Below are 16457 nucleotides of genomic sequence, written 5' to 3'. Positions count from 1 at the left end.
ACCCGACCCAGTTTGAAAATATGACTCACCAATGATCAAATTATGAATGTGGACCATTATCTACCTAAATAATATGGACAATGGACAATAGCCCGGAGATCACTGTGGTAATTGACTCCCGGGACGTTACAATGGACCAACAGAGGTTGAGGCACCAACGTGCACTGAAACAATACCCCGGGTCCTCACACCTACCTGTGACATCTTCTGATTACATTGTGGAGTCTGGCTCAAAAGCGAGACAGAGGCACTGGCCAATGGGAGAAAAATGCATTCTGGCAGGCCAATCAGGGGTCAAGTCAGGCCTGAAGCGGGGAAATCCTCAACCAATGGCCATTACCCGGCCCAGTTTGAATAGAATAGAAAAAGCAGCTGGAGGAGTAGGACCTAGAGAACCACAGACAACAACAGAGAGGAAGCAACATACCATCGTACGGGCCCTGGGCTCGACGTGTGCAGAATATACGACCCAACTACCGAGAGACCCAACATGGTCTCAAGAAGCCGAGCCGCACACCGAACAACGCTCCGAGGCCAACCTGCTGAAGAACCGGAGACCGAAGTAACTGGGAGAGGCAACATTCACTCCAGCTACCCCTGTAAACCAACCATCCTAAGGCTAAAAAGATAACTGTCAAAAGGGATGGTAAGTATTATCCTGGGGTTTTCTTTTCCCAACTGTCAGCCTAGGTCAGTCAGGTACAAAGGGGGGTGGGGGTGGTGTTGGAACTGTCTTGTAAAGATAAAAATTGTGTAAGGTTTTCGTTGTGTCCGTTTCTTCCCATAGATTTTCATCGTTTATAAGTGTGTGTCAGATCTGTGTCTTGATGAAGTTTGATCTTGTTGGAAACTTACCGTGGTTTATAAATGGGACTTACCCGTTTTTTTTTTGTTCCAAGGACCACTTGTCTCTGAGTGTTTTGTTTTCCCTTGTGGAAGCTCATAATCCACCAAAATTCTGAGCTTAGAACCAGATAGGGGTGGTAGGGCGCTTCGAAACCGCCAGTTTAGTGGTCAGCGAGCCATAAGCTGCTGGACTGTCCCCTGGAAGGGACAGAGAGGCCCAATACACCAACAGCCACCAAAGACCCCCGGAATTGGGCAGAGCAAAATCCCCCTACACTCGTCATTAATTTGTAGAAGAGACTGCTATTTGGCGACCGCTGATTCAACAAGGAGTAGAGGGATATGATCTTAAAACAAGAGGGAGATACAAAAGACCATAGAAATAGAATCATAGAAATTTACGGCACAGAAGGAGGCCATTTCGGCCCATCATGTCCGTGCCGGCCAACAAAGAGCTACCCAGCCTAATCCCACTTTCCAACTCTTGGTCCGTAGCCCTGTAGGTTACGGCTCTTCAAGTTCCCCTCAAATCCCCTCTAAACCTCCTACCAATTACTTTAAATCTATGCCTTCTGGTTGTTGACCCCACTGCTAAGGGAAATAGATCCTTCCTATGCACTCTATCTAGGCCCCTTATAATTTTATACACCTCAATAAGGTCTCCCCTCAGCCTCCTCTGTTCCAAAGAAAACAAGCCCAGCCTATTCAATCTTTCCTCACAGCTAAAATTCTCCAGTCCCAGCAACATCCTCGTAAATCTCCTCTGCACCCTCTCGAGTGCAATCACATCTTTCGTGTAATGTGGTGACCAGAACTGCACGTAGTACTCTAGCTGTGACCTAACTAGCGTTTTATACAGTTCAAGCATAACCTCCCTGCTCTTGCATTCTATGCCTCGGCTAATAAAGGCAAGTATCCCGTATGCCTTCTTAACCACCTTATCTACCTGTCCTGCTACCTTCAGGGATCTGTGGACCTGCACTCCAAGGTCCCTTTGTATGTCCTGTACATAGCGTGACCATGATTCGAAACTGGTCAAACTGGATGGGGTGAGATGAGTTTTAAAAATGTATTGAGATCTTCAGGGAGCAAACGAATGGTAGCATAATGGTTACTAATAATCTGGAGACATGAGTTCAAATCCATTTAGGGAATTTAAATTCAGTTAATAAATGAATCTGGAATAAAAAAAGCTTGTATCAGTAAAGGTGAACATGTAACTAGCGGATTGTTGTAAAAACCACCTGGTTCATGAACGTCCGTTAGGTAAAGAAATCTGCCCTATATGTGACTCCAGACCCACAGCAATGTGGTTGACTCTTAACTGCCCTCTGAAATGGCCTAGCGAGCCGTTCAATTAGGGACGGGCAATAAATGCTGGCCTTGTCAACGATGCCCACATTCCGTGAATGAAAAAAAAGGTGTGATTGTGTTGTTAATAAAATGTTGTTTGTGTCCATAGTAGCGGTTAATACAGTTCATGTCTCAGGAAGATAGCAAGAGGTTAGTTATCTTATCGGGTCGACCAACACTGAGATGTTCATGGTCAGTGCCAGCAAATTTCACCTTTACTGGTAGACCTAAATCGCCAGGTATGACATGGGGTCTTGTCAAACAGGATGATTAAAGTTGAATCTGAAGGCATTCTGTTCAAATGTAATAGGTTTATGTCAGTGAAAGGTTTAGAAAGATGAGCGATGTATGAAGTGTGTGAATAACATTCAGTACACTCCCAAGAAAATCTATTACCAAAGAGATTTTTATTATTCCTTTCAGTTCCACAGAAAAGAATACTTCAAAATATTTAATAGCGCTGGAATTTAATGAACAAAGCACACAACCATTTATCCAAAGTAATGTCGAGATAGCGAAAAGATTTCAAAACAAAAAGACTTGCATTTATATAGCGCCTTTCACAACCTCAGGATGTCTCAAAGCGCTTTACAGCCAATGAAGTACTTTTGGAGTGTAGTCACTGTTGTAATGTAGGAAACGCAGCAGCCAATTTGTGCACAGCAAGCTCCCACACACAGCACTGTGATAATGACCAGATAATCTGTTTTAGTGATGTTGATTGAGGGTTAAATATTGGCCCCAGGGATAACTCCCCTGCTCTTCTTCGAAATAGTACCATGGGATCTTTTTCATCCACCTGAGAGAGCAGACGGGGCCTTGGTTTAACGTCTCATCCGAAAGACAGCACCTCCGACAGTGCAGTACTCCCTCAGCACTGCCCCTCCAACAGTGCACCACTCCCCCGACAGTGCAGCACTCTCTCAGTACTGTCCCTCCGACAGTGCTGTGCTCCCTCAGTACTGCCTCTCCGACAAAGCAGCACTCCCTCAGTACTGCCCCTCCGACAGAGCAGCACTCCCTCAGCACTGCCCCTATGACAGTGTTGCGCTCCCTCAGTACTGCCTCTCCGACAGTGCAACACTCCCTCAGTACTGCCCCTACGACAGTGCTGCGCTCCCTCAGTACTGCCTCTCCGACAGTGCTGCGCTCCCTCAGTACTGCCTCTCCGACAGTGCTGCGCTCCCTCAGTACTGCCTCTCCGACAGTGCTGGCACTCCCTCAGCACTGCCTCTCTGACAGTGCTGCACTCCCTCAGCACTGCACAGGAGTGCCAGCCTAGATTTTTGTGCTCAACTTCCTGCAGTGGGACTTGAACCCACAACCTTTAGACTCAGCAGAGATTGTGCTACCCACTGAGCCACAGCTGACATAGTAAAACTAACTGAATGTTTGGATAACCAACTGTGAGCAGTCAAAGAACAAGTTGTGCTGTGTGCAAAATACCAAAACATTTAGCAATTTTAATCAGAAGGCAGATAACTCGAAGCTTCCTGTGTCCAGGAGAAGTGAAGAAATGCTGCTCGAGAAGCTCCTTCCCTGAGAATGCTGACTGCCATTTCACCATTGGTTGCACACCACTTGGTCTTTGCAGGCAGCAATTGCAGAATTTCCCAGTTCTGGTGGGACCCGCCACATCTGAATCTGTATCTGCCCAGAGCGCGCTCAGCATTTTCTCCCCATCTCTAGTCGGACAGAAATGGGAACGTGGTTACTGTTGTGCTCCTGACACAGATGAGACTGCACACAGGGAGGTTAAAGTAACAGTGACCTCAGTCTTTAATAAGACACTCCAGAGTGAGGAACAGGCCTTAGGGGCCGGCTTATATACAGTGCTCCCAAGGGATGCTGGGATCCCTTGGGACTTCAGGGGATGAGCTCCCTGGTGGCGGAACATGGGAGTGCATGCTTTACAGATACACAACATCACTCCCCCCCACCCCCGAATGTCAAAGTGAAAACTATTTACAAGGTGAGGCGGTCGGGAGCCTTTCTTTCCCTGGTGGACCGCCTCGGTACAAATGTCTGTTCTGGTGTGTTGGCTGTGCCCTCGCTGGGCTGGCGTGTTGTTGGCCCTGCAGGGCTGCTGGGTGAGCCTGGCCTTGGTGGGCTGTTGGGCGTGATGGGTTCCATTTCCTGGTCCGGGGTGGTGTCGTTGATCCTTTGGGTGTGTGTTGTGGGCTCGAAAAAGGTGGTGTCTGCTGTGGGTTGTTCAGGGCAGACTGTGAACCGTAGCCTCGTTTGGTCCAGGTGCTTTCTGCAAATTTGTCCATTGTCTAGTTTGACTACAAACACCCTACTCCCTTCTTTAGCTATCACCGTGCCCGCGATCCACTAGGGACCATGTCCATAGTTTAGCACATACACAGGGTCATTCAGATCAATTTCCCGTGACACAGTGGCGCGACCATCGTTTATATTTTGTTGCTGCCACCTGCTCTCTACATGATCATGCAGGTTGGGGTGAACCAGCGAGAGTCTGGTTTTAAGTGTCCTTTTCATGAGTAGCTCAGCCGGGGGCACCCCTGTGAGTGAGTGGGGTCTCGTGCGGTAGCTGAGCAGTACTCGGGACAGGCGGGTTTGGAGTGAGCCTTCTGTGACTCGTTTAAGGCTCTGTTTGATTGTTTGTACTGCCCGCTCTGCCTGCCCATTGGAGGCTGGTTTAAATGGGGCCGAGGTGACATGTTTGATCCCATTGCGGGTCATGAATTCTTTAAATTCGGCACTGGTGAAACATGGCCCGTTATCACTGACCAGTGTGTCAGGCAGGCCGTGGGTGGTAAACATGGCCCTCAGGCTTTCAATGGTGGCGGTGGCGGTGCTTCCCGACATTATTTCACATTCAATCCATTTTGAAAAAGCATCCACCACCACCAGGAATATTTTACCGAGAAACGGGCCCGCATAGTCGACATGGATCCTCAACCATGGTCTGGAGGGCCAGGACCACAAACTTAGTGGTGCCTCTCTGGGTGCATTGCTCAACTGAGCACATACGCTGCATTGCCGTACACAGGACTCTAAGTCAGAGTCGATACCGGGCCACCACACGTGGGATCTGGCTATCGGTTTCATCATTACTATACCCGGGTGTGTGCTGTGGAGATCCGAGATGAACGTCTCCCTGCCCTTTTTTGGTAGCACTACACGGTTACCCCACAACAGGCAGTCTGCCTGAATGGACAGCTCGTCCTTTCGCCGCTGGAACGGCTTGATTAGCTCTTGCATTTCAACGGGGATGCTGGCCCAGCTCCCATGCAGTACACAGGTTTTTACTAGGGACAGCAGAAGATCTTGGCTGGTCCAAGTCCTAATCTGGCGGGCCGTGACAGGTGATTTATCATTTTCAAACGCTTCCATGACCAGCAACAAGTCTGCGGGCTGCGCCACCATCAGCAAGTTTGCAGGCTGCACCATTTCCACCCCCGTGGTGGGCAATGGTAGTCGACTGAGAGCATCCGCACAGTTCTCGGTGCCTGGCCTGTGGCGATGGTATAGTTATACGCTGATAGCGCGAGTGCCCACCTTTGTATGCGGGCTGAGGCATTAGTATTTATCCCCTTGTTTTCAGCGAACAGGGATGTGAGGGGCTTGTGATCGGTTTCCAGCTCAAATTTGAGGCCAAACAGGTACTGATGCATTTTCTTTACCCCGAACACACACGCTAATGCCTCTTTCTCAATCATGCTGTAGGCCCTCTCGGCCTTAGACAAGCTCCTGGATGCACAGGTGACAGGTTGCAACTTCCCCGCAATGTTAGCTTGTTGTAATACACACCCGACTCCGTACGACGACGCAGCACATGCTAGCACAAGTCTTTTACACGGGTTATACAATACAAGCAGCTTGTTGGAGCATAAAATGTTTCTGGCTTTCTCAAAAGCAATTACTTGGTTTTTCCCCATACCCAGTTCTCACCTTTGCGCAATAACACGTATAATGGCTCTAAGAGGGTGCTTAACCCCGGTAGGAAGTTACCAAAATAGTTGAGGAGTCCCAGGAATGACCGCAGCTCCATGACGTTCTGTGGCTTGGGCGCATTCCTGATAGCCTCTGTCTTGGCGTCTGTTGGCCGAATGCCATCCACCGCGATCTCGCTTCACAAAAACTCCACTTCTGTTGCCATGAAGACGCATTTCGACCTCTTCAGCCGCAGCCCTACGCAATCCAGTCGCTGGAGGACCTCCTCCAGGTTTTGTAGATGCTCGGCAGTGTCCCGACCCATGACCAATATATCGTCCTGAAAGACCACCGTGCGTGGTACCGACTTGAGTACGCTCTCCATGTTTCTCTGGAAGATCGCTGCAGCTGACCGAATTCCAAACGGGCATCTGTTGTCGATGAACAGTCCCTTGTGCGTGTTGATGCAGGTGAGGCCCTTCGAAGACTCCTCCAGCTCCTGCATCATGTAAGCCGAAGTCAGGTCGAGCTGGCCTCCTGCCAGCGTCGCAAATAGGTCATCTGCCTTAGGTAGCGGGTATTGGTCCTGTAACGAGAAACGATTAACAGTTACTTTATAATCGCCGCAAATCCTGACCATGCCATCACTTTTGAGTACTGGAACAATCGGGCTGGCCCACTCGCTGAATTCCACTGGGGAGATGATGCCCTCGCGTTGCAGCCTGTCCAGCTCGATTTCCACTCTCTCCCTCATCATGTGGTGAATGGGTCGTGCCTCTGGGACCAAGTGGATCCACACCTTTGCCCCGGAAAAGTTTCCAATGCCAGGCTCAAAAAAGGGAAGGAAATTTGTTGAGAACCTGGTTACATGAGGCCTCATCGACATGTGATAGCGCTCGGATGTCATCCCAGTTCCAGCGGATTTTGCCCAGCCAGCTCCTTCCAAGCAGTGTGGGGCCATCGCCTGGGACAATCCAGAGTGGCAGTTCATGCACCGTGCCCTCGTAGGTGACCTTGACCATGGCGCTGCCCAGGACAGTGATAAGCTCTTTGGTGTACGTTCTCAGTTTCGTGTGGATGGGGCTCAGGGCTGGTCTGAGTGCCTTGTTGCACCACAATCTCTCAAACATCTTTTTACTCATGATGGATTGGCTCGCGCCAGTGTCCAGTTCCATGGCTATGGGTAAGCCATTCAATTTTACATTTAGCATTATAGGTGAACATTTCGTCGAAAATGTGTGCACCTTCATATACTTCAGCATCTGTCTCTTCTCTCTGTGGCTCGAAATTGCTTTGATCCACCATGGACCGATCTTCCTCTGCCACGTGGTGGTTAGCAGGTTTTGCAGAGCTTGCAGCTCATTTGCAAGCTCGTTGGAGGTGTCCCATTGTTGCACAGCTCTTGCAAACATACCCTTTGAAGCGGCATGAATAGGCTGAATGGAAGCCTCCACAATGCCAACAAGGTGTGAATTACCTTGCATTCATCCTTTGTTGGGCACTCTGAGTCACCTGGGTCACCTGAGGCATGCTGGCAGTTGCAGACTCGTAGGTTCTGCCCTGTACATTTCTGCTCGCAAACACAGTTCCAGTTAATTTATGAACATTGCTAGCACTTGTGTGCTGAGAGATTTATTTGGTGTTATCACTGGTGGACATAAACGCCTGTGCTATCGCAATGGCCTTACCCTTACTGACGGTCGGTGTCTCTACAGTCAAAGATTTTCATAGGATGGTCTCGTGGACAATGCCCAGTACAAAAAAGTCTCTGAACATTTGCTCCAGGTAGCCATCAAACTCACATTTTCCTGCAAGTCGCCTTACCTTGGCGACATAGCTCACCACTTCCTAACCTTCAGATCTCTGGCACGTGTAGAACCGATACCTCGCCATCAGCACGCTCTTCCTCGGGTGTAAAGAGAAAAAGGTTAGTAAAGACAAATGTAGGTCCCCTGCAGTCAGAATCAGGGGAAGTCATAACGGGGAACAAAGAAATGGCGGACCAATTGAACAAGTACTTTGGTTCGGTATTCACGAAGGAGGACACGAACAACCTTCCGGTTATAAAAGGGGTCGGGGGGTCTAGTAAGGAGGAGGAACTGAGGGAAATCCTTATTAGCCGGGAAATTGTGTTGGGGAAATTGATGGGATTGAAGACCGATAAATCCCCAGGGCCTGATGGACTGCATCCCAGAGTACTTAAGGAGGTGGCCTTGGAAATAGTGGATGCGTTGACAGTCATTTTCCAACATTCCATTGACTCTGGATCAGTTCCTATGGAGTGGAGGGTAGCCAATGTAACCCCACTTTTTAAAAAAGGAGGGAGAGAGAAAACAGGGAATTATAGACCGGTTAGCCTGACATCGGTAGTGGGTAAAATGATGGAATCAATTATTAAGGATTTCATAGCAGTGCATTTGGAAAGAGGTGACATGATAGGTCCAAGTCAGCATGGATTTGTGAAAGGGAAATCATGCTTGACAAATCTTCTGGAATTTTTTGAGGATGTTTCCAGTAGAGTGGATAAGGGAGAACCAGTTGATGTGGTATATTTGGACTTTCAGAAGGCGTTCGACAAGGTCCCACACAAGAGATTGATGTGCAAAGTTAGAGCACATGGGATTGGGGGTAGTGTACTGACATGGATTGAGAACTGGTTGTCAGACAGGAAGCAAAGAGTAGGAGTAAATGGGTACTTTTCAGAATGGCAGGCAGTGACTAGTGGGGTACCGCAAGGTTCTGTGCTGGGGCCCCAGCTGTTTACACTGTACATTAATGATTTAGATGAGGGGATTAAATGTAGTATCTCCAAATTTGCGGATGACACTAAGTTGGGTGGCAGTGTGAGCTGCGAGGAGGATGCTGTGAGGCTGCAGAGCGACTTGGATAGGTTAGGTGAGTGGGCAAATGCATGGCAGATGAAGTATAATGTGGATAAATGTGAGGTTATCCACTTTGGTGGTAAAAACAGAGAGACAGACTATTATCTGAATGGTGACAGATTAGGAAAAGGGGAGGTGCAAAGAGACCTGGGTGTCATGGTACATCAGTCATTGAAGGTTGGCATGCAGGTGCAGCAGGCGGTTAAGAAAGCAAATGGCATGTTGGCCTTCATAGCAAGGGGATTTGAGTACAGGGGCAGGGAGGTGTTGCTACAGTTGTACAGGGCATTGGTGAGGCCACACCTGGAGTATTGTGTACAGTTTTGGTCTCCTAACCTGAGGAAGGACATTCTTGCTATTGAGGGAGTGCAGCGAAGGTTCACCAGACTGATTCCCGGGATGGCGGGACTGACCTATCAAGAAAGACTGGATCAACTGGGCTTGTATTCACTGGAGTTCAGAAGAATGAGAGGGGACCTCATAGAAACATATAAAATTCTGACGGGGTTAGACAGGTTAGATGCAGGAAGAATGTTCCCAATGTTGGGGAAGTCCAGAACCAGGGGTCACAGTCTAAGGATAAGGGGTAAGCCATTTAGGACCGAGATGCGGAGGAACTTCTTCACCCAGAGAGTGGTGAACCTGTGGAATTCTCTACCACAGAAAGTTGTTGAGGCCAATTCACTAAATATATTCAAAAAGGAGTTAGATGAGGTCCTTACTGCTAGGGGGATCAAGGGGTATGGCGAGAAAGCAGGAATGGGGTACTGAAGTTGAATGTTCAGCCATGAACTCATTGAATGGCGGTGCAGGCTAGAAGGGCCGAATGGCCTACTCCTGCACCTATTTTCTATGTTTCTATGTTAAGATGCTCCTAAACCAGTGTACACAGCTCCTCATATGACTTATCTGTGGGTTTCACCGGAGCCAGAAGATTCTTCATGAGGCTGTAGGTCGGTGCCCCGCAGACCGTGAGGAGAACCGCTCTCCTTTTTGCACCGCTTCCTTCTCCGTCCAGCTCGTTGGCTACAAAGTACTGGTCTAGCCGTTCGACATAGTCTTCCCAGTCCTCACCCTCCAAGAACTTCTCCAGGATGCTGCACCTTTGCGTTGTATTCGTATCTCGTCACCAGTTATTGTGTTCCTTACACAGATGAGACTGCACACAGGGAGGTTAAAGTAACAGTGACCTCAGTCTTTAATAAGACACTCCAGAATGATGAACAGGCCTTAGGGGCCGGCTTATATACAGTGCTCCCAAGGGATGCTTGGATCCCTTGGGACTTCAGGGGATGAGCTCCCTGGTGACAGAACATGGGAGTGCATGCTTTACAGATACACAACCCTTCTGCAGTCAGCTTTTCTGTTCCAGCAAGCTTCCTCTCATACTCTATTTTACCCCTCCTAATTAAACCCTTTGTCCTCTTCTGCTGAATTCTAAATTTCTCCCTGTCCTCAGGTTTGCTGTTTTTTCTGGCCAATTTAAATGCCTCTTCCTTGGATTCAACACTATCCCTAATTTCCCTTGTTAGCCATGGTTGAGCCACCTTCCCCTTTTTATTTTTACTCCAAACAGGGATGTATAATTGTTGAAGTTCATCCATGTGATCTTTAAATGTTTGCCATTGCCTATCCACCGTCAACCCTTTAAGTTCCATTCGCCAGCCTATTCTAGCCAATTCATGCCTCATACCACCGAAGTTACCTTTCTTTAAGTTCAGGATCCTAGGCTCTGAATTAACTGTGTCACTCTCCATCTTAATAAAGAATTTTACCATATTATGGTAATTCTTCCCCAAGGGGCCTCACACAACAAGATTGCTAATTAATCCTTTCTCATTACACATCACCCAGTCTAGAATGGCCAGCCCTCTAGTTGGTTCTTCGACATATTGGTCTAGAAAACCATCCCTAATACACTCCAGGAAATCCTCTTCCACCTTATTGCTACCAGTTTGGTTAGCCCAATCTATATGTAAATTAAAGTTGTTATATATGTGGACTTGTATTTACTCTGTATAGCCACCAGGTGGCTCATCCCTTGGGAGCACAGATATTTAAGGAGGCTTCACAGGTTGGAGAGGCTCTCTGGAGACCTGCAATAAAAGACTAAGGTCACACTTTGCTTTGAGCTCACAGTGTTCAGTTTGACTCTTTCTCCATACACAACAACTGGTGATGAAATACAGATAGCGAACCCAAAGATGCAGAGAACAGTGGGCACCCTGGAGAAATTTTCAGAGGGTGATGAATGGGAAATATTTGTGGAGCGACTCGACCAATACATCATGGTCAACGAGCTCGATGGGGAAGAGAGCGCTGCCAAACGAAGGGCGATCCTCCTCACTGTCTGTGGGGCACCAACGTATGGCCTCATGAAGAATCTGCTCACTCCAGCAAAATCCACGGAGAAATCGTACGACGATTTGTGCACACTGGTCTGAGAGCATTTGAACCCGAAGGAAAGCGTTCTGATGGTGAGGTACCGGTTCTACACATACAAAAAGTCTGAAGGCCAGGAACTGGCGAGTTATGTCACCGAGCTGAGATGCCTTGCAGGAATTTGCAAAGTTGAAGGACATTTGGAGCACATGCTCAGAGACTTTTTCGTACTTGGCATTGGTCACGAAACCATACTTCGCAAACCTTTGACTGTAGAGACCCCAACCTTGAGTAAGGCCATAGCGATAGCCCAGGCGTTCATTGCCACCAGTGATAAAATGAAGCAAATCTCTCAGCACACAAGTGCTGTTACAAATACTGTGAACAAAGTGATGTTGTTTTCGAATTGTAACGTACAGGGCACACATACCTGCAGCTACACGTCTGCAGATGTCTCAGAGTCCGTCATCAAGGGTGATGAATGCAAGGCCATTAACACCTTGTTGATGCTGCGGGGGTGATCATCATTTCCATTCATGCCGATTCAAAGAGTACATTTGCAAGGGCTGTGGAACAATGGGGCAAATCCAACGAGTGTGCAGGCGAGCTGCAAAGCCTGTTAAACCTGCAAACCACCATGTTGCAGAGGAGGACAGATTCACGGGGGATCACGACGAACCAGAGCCTCAGATTGAGGAGGCAGAGGTACATGGGGTGCACACATTCACCACAAATTGTCCCCCGATAATGCTGAATGTTGAACTAAATGGACTCCCAGTGTCAATGGAGCTGGACGGGCGTGAGCCAGTCCATCATGGGTAAAAAGACTTTGGAAAGGTTGTGGTGCAACAAGGCCTCAAGGCCAGTCTTAACTCCAGTTCTCACGAAACTAAGAACTTACACGAAAGAACTGATTCCTGTAACATGCACAAAAGTCTTTTTATTTATAACAGATGCCTGATCCGATCAGCAGCGGTGATATTCCAGAGAAACAAGGAAAGTTTACTGAAGTCAGTCCCGCACACCGTGGTCTTCCAGGATGACATCTTGGTCACAGGTCGGAACACAGTCGAGCATCTGCAGAACCTGCAGAAGGTTCTTAGTCGACTTGACCGCTTGGGGCTCAGGTTAAAATGCTCGAAGTGCATTTTCCTGGTGCCTGAAGTGGAGTTCCTGGGAAGGAGGATTGTGGCAGACGGCATCAGGCCCACCAACGTGAAGACGGAGGCAATCGAGAACGCACCGAGGCCACAGAACGTGACGGAGCTGCGGTCGTTTCTGGGACTCTTGAACTACTTTGGTAACTTCTTACCGGGTCTCAGCACACTGCTAGAACCATTGCATGTCTTACTACGAAAAGAGGACGAATGGGTTTGGGGTAAAAGCCAAGAAAATGCCTTTGTAAAAGCGAGAAAATTGTTATGCTCAAACAAATTGCTTGTGTTGTATGATCCATGTAAGGATTTGGTACTAGCATGTGACGTGTCGTCATATGGTGTCGGGTGTGTATTGCAACAAGCTAATGATTTCGGGAAACTGCAACTGGTTGCTTATGCATCCAGGAGTCTGTCTAAGGCTGAGAGAGCCTACAGCATGATTGAGAAAGAAGCGTTAGCGTGTGTCTGTGGGGTAAAGAAAATGCATCAATACCTGTTTGGGCTAAAATTTGAATTGAAAACTGACCATAAGCCACTTATATCCCTGTTTTCGGAGAGTAAAGGGATAAATACCAACGCATCGGCCCGCATCCAGAGATGGGCGCTCACGTTGCCAACATACAACTACGCCATCCACCACAGGCCAGGCACAGAAAACTGCGCCGATGCTCTCAGTAGGCTGCCATTGCCCACCATCGGGGTGGAAATGGTGCAGCCCGCAGATCTAGCCATGGTTATGCAAACATTTGAGAGTGAGCAATCACCCGTCACTGCCCGGCAGTTCAAAACCTGGACAAGCCAGTACCCCTTATTGGGCCCAAGTTTCCACATGATTCGCGCCTGATTTTTAGGAGCAACTGGTGGAGAACGGACTATTTTAGAAATTGCAATTCTCCACATTTTTTTTTCTGCAGTTCTAGTCAGGTAGAACAGTTCTAGTTTAGAACAGAATTTTTTCTTCAAAAGGGGGCGTGTCCGGCCACTGACGCCTGATTTGAAAGTTTCCACAGTGAAAATGTACTCCAAACTAAAGTAGAATGGCGCCAGTGAAGATTTTTGTAGAACTGAAAAAACCTGTTCTACACATTAAAAAATCAGGCGCAGGTTACAAATCAGGCGTCCAGAACGAGGTGGGGGGGAAGGGAACTCAATAAATTCGACAATAAATCCTTATTTATACTTCTACAAATATTATACAAATAAATCCAACTTGAATAAACATTTATAAGCCAAGAAAAGATTAAATAAACCATCTTCCTACCTGTGTGAAAGTGCTTCAGGCAGGGAGAATGCTGCAGCTGTTCGTGCCGCTGAGCGAGAGAGGGAGGGAGAGAGAGAGAGAGAGAGGGAGGGAGAGAGGGGAGGGAGGGAGAGAGGAGAGAGGGGAGAGAGGGAGGGAGAGAGAGAAGGGGAGAGGGGAGAGGGAGAGAGAGAGGGAGGGAGGGGAGGAGAGAGAGGGAGGGAGGGGAGGAGAGAGAGGGAGGGAGGGGAGGAGAGAGAGGGAGGGAGGGGAGGAGAGAGAGGGAGGGAGGGGAGGAGAGAGAGGGAGGGAGGGGAGGAGAGAGAGGGAGGGGGAGAGAGAGAGGGAGGGGGAGGAGAGAGGGGGGGGTCGGGGAACAGGAACGGGCCTCGGGTCGGGGCGGGGAGCGGGTCTCGGGTCGGGGCGGGGAGCGGGTCTCGGGTCGGGGCGGGGAGCGGGTCTCGGGTCGGGGCGGGGAGCGGGTCTCGGGTCGGGGCGGGGAGCGGGTCGGGTCGGGGAGCGGGTCTCGGGTCGGGGCGGGGAGCGGGTCTCGGGTCGGGGCGGGGAGCGGGTCTCGGGTCGGGGCGGGGAGCGGGTCTCGGGTCGGGGCGGGGAGCGGGTCTCGGGTCGGGGTGGGGAGCGGGTCGGGGCGGGGAGCGGGTCGGGGCGGGGAGCGGGTCGGGGCGGGGAGCGGGACGGGGCGGGGAGCGGGTCGGGGCGGGGAGCGGGTCTCGGGTCGGGGCGGGGAGCGGGTCTCGGGTCGGGGCGGGGAGCGGGTCGGGGCGGGGAGCGGGTCTCGGGTCGGGGCGGGGAGCGGGTCGGGGCGGGGAGCGGGTCTCGGGTCGGGGCGGGGAGCGGGTCGGGGCGGGGAGCGGGTCTCGGGTCGGGGCGGGGAGCGGGTCGGGGCGGGGAGCGGGTCTCGGGTCGGGGCGGGGAGCGGGTCGGGGCGGGGAGCGGGTCGGGGCGGGGAGCGGGTCGGGGCGGGGAGCGGGTCGGGGCGGGGAGCGGGTCTCGGGTCGGGGCGGGGAGCGGGTCTCGGGTCGGGGTGGGGAGCGGGTCGGGGCGGGGAGCGGGTCGGGGCGGGGAGCGGGTCGGGGCGGGGAGCGGGTCGGGTCGGGGCGGGGAGCGGGTCGGGGCGGGGAGCGGGTCGGGTCGGGGCGGGGAGCGGGTCGGGGCGGGGAGCGGGTCGGGGCGGGGAGCGGGTCGGGGCGGGGAGCGGGTCGGGGCGGGGAGCGGGTCGGGGCGGGGAGCGGGTCTCGGGTCGGGGCGGGGAGCGGGTCTCGGGTCGGGGCGGGGAGCGGGTCTCGGGTCGGGGTGGGGAGCGGGTCGGGGCGGGGAGCGGGTCGGGGCGGGGAGCGGGTCGGGGCGGGGAGCGGGTCGGGGCGGGGAGCGGGTCTCGGGTCGGGGCGGGGAGCGGGTCTCGGGTCGGGGCGGGGAGCGGGTCGGGGCGGGGAGCGGGTCTCGGGTCGGGGCGGGGAGCGGGTCGGGGCGGGGAGCGGGTCGGGGCGGGGAGCGGGTCTCGGGTCGGGGCGGGGAGCGGGTCGGGGCGGGGAGCGGGTCTCGGGTCGGGGCGGGGAGCGGGTCTCGGGTCGGGGCGGGGAGCGGGTCGGGGCGGGGAGCGGGTCTCGGGTCGGGGCGGGGAGCGGGTCGGGGCGGGGAGCGGGTCGGGGCGGGGAGCGGGTCTCGGGTCGGGGCGGGGAGCGGGTCGGGGCGGGGAGCGGGTCTCGGGTCGGGGTGGGGAGCGGGTCGGGGCGGGGAGCGGGTCGGGGCGGGGAGCGGGTCGGGGCGGGGAGCGGGTCGGGTCGGGGCGGGGAGCGGGTCGGGGCGGGGAGCGGGTCGGGGCGGGGAGCGGGTCTCGGGTCGGGGCGGGGAGCGGGTCGGGGCGGGGAGCGGGTCTCGGGTCGGGGCGGGGAGCGGGTCGGGGCGGGGAGCGGGTCGGGGCGGGGAGCGGGTCTCGGGTCGGGGCGGGGAGCGGGTCGGGGCGGGGAGCGGGTCTCGGGTCGGGGTGGGGAGCGGGTCGGGGCGGGGAGCGGGTCGGGGCGGGGAGCGGGTCGGGTCGGGGCGGGGAGCGGGTCGGGGCGGGGCGGGGAGCGGGTCGGGGCGGGGAGCGGGTCGGGGCGGGGAGCGGGTCGGGGCGGGGAGCGGGTCTCGGGTCGGGGCGGGGAGCGGGTCGGGGCGGGGAGCGGGTCTCGGGTCGGGGCGGGGAGCGGGTCGGGGCGGGGAGCGGGTCGGGGCGGGGAGCGGGTCGGGGCGGGGAGCGGGTCGGGGCGGGGAGCGGGTCGGGGCGGGGAGCGGGTCGGGGCGGGGAGCGGGTCGGGGCGGGGAGCGGGTCGGGTCGGGGCGGGGAGCGGGTCTCGGGTCGGGGCGGGGAGCGGGTCGGGGCGGGGAGCGGGTCTCGGGTCGGGGTGGGGAGCGGGTCGGGGCGGGGAGCGGGTCGGGGCGGGGAGCGGGTCGGGGCGGGGAGCGGGTCGGGTCGGGGCGGGGAGCGGGTCTCGGGTCGGGGCGGGGAGCGGGTCTCGGGTCGGGGCGGGGAGCGGGTCGGGGCGGGGAGCGGGTCTCGGGTCGGGGCGGGGAGCGGGTCGGGGCGGGGAGCGGGTCGGGGCGGGGAGCAGGTCGGGTCGGGGCGGGGAGCGGGTCGGGGCGGGGAGCGGGTCGGGGCGGGGAGCGGGTCGGGTCGGGGCGGGGAGCGGGTCGGGG

Source organism: Pristiophorus japonicus, chromosome 14 (genome assembly GCF_044704955.1).
Source record: "Pristiophorus japonicus isolate sPriJap1 chromosome 14, sPriJap1.hap1, whole genome shotgun sequence".
Taxonomy (NCBI): domain Eukaryota; kingdom Metazoa; phylum Chordata; class Chondrichthyes; family Pristiophoridae; genus Pristiophorus; species Pristiophorus japonicus.
The sequence above is the reverse complement of the archived record's forward strand: the minus strand, read 5'-3'. Positions refer to the sequence as shown.